Raw genomic sequence first — 832 nt, 5'->3', positions numbered from 1 at the left:
TTTTTTTTTTTTTTTTTTTTTTTTTTTTTCTGAAAATCACAGGGGAAAATCTAGCCTAGAATTAGTGACACCTAATAAAACAATAATGTGATGCAGAGAAGCTCAATCTCATTTTGAGAAACTCTTAAAGGTGCTACAGGTTCATTCTATGTATTTGTTACTACAAGATATTTATTTGCAACTGTTTGCACTTATATTCTTTATTCCGTTCATTTAGGACTGAAGCTTACAAATTCTTAATAGAAAAATAAATTAATAAACATTGAAATCAAGATCCACTAAAAAGAAAGTATCTGCAATGCCTTTTTATCCTGTTAGAATTTCAAATGAAGAAGCTACAGTAGGAAAATAAAACATTACCAGCTGTGTGGAGAGTGCATCTACATTAGTAATTTAATTTGAATCAGCAAAAGCTTTGGAAAAAATACTTCCAATTCTTACCACTCATTTGCGCCACATAGTGCTCTTGAGATTTCTCTTGGATGAAAATTTACTGAAGCAGCTTCATCAAGGTTAGCTTTATCTATTACTGGAAGTCTGTCTTGGAAGTCTGTCCTTAGCAACAGTCTAGAGATGCTCCAGCATAACCCCTATCACCCCAGAATGTGAAGTAATGAAACATGGTGTTTATGCCAGGCCCTCAGTATCAAGTTTTTGACTCTACAAGACTGCTTATGTTGCACCTCAATAGATGCTAATATAGATATACATGTATATTGAATATTTCAGTGCTAATATTTAGCCAACAGAGAAGTACGATGTACTATCAGTCTTTGCCTTGACAAATCACGGAAGACTAGAAACCTGTAGTATTAGTTTACTGATGTTTGAA

Source organism: Anas platyrhynchos, chromosome 2 (genome assembly GCF_047663525.1).
Source record: "Anas platyrhynchos isolate ZD024472 breed Pekin duck chromosome 2, IASCAAS_PekinDuck_T2T, whole genome shotgun sequence".
Classification (NCBI taxonomy): domain Eukaryota; kingdom Metazoa; phylum Chordata; class Aves; order Anseriformes; family Anatidae; genus Anas; species Anas platyrhynchos.
The sequence above is the reverse complement of the archived record's forward strand: the minus strand, read 5'-3'. Positions refer to the sequence as shown.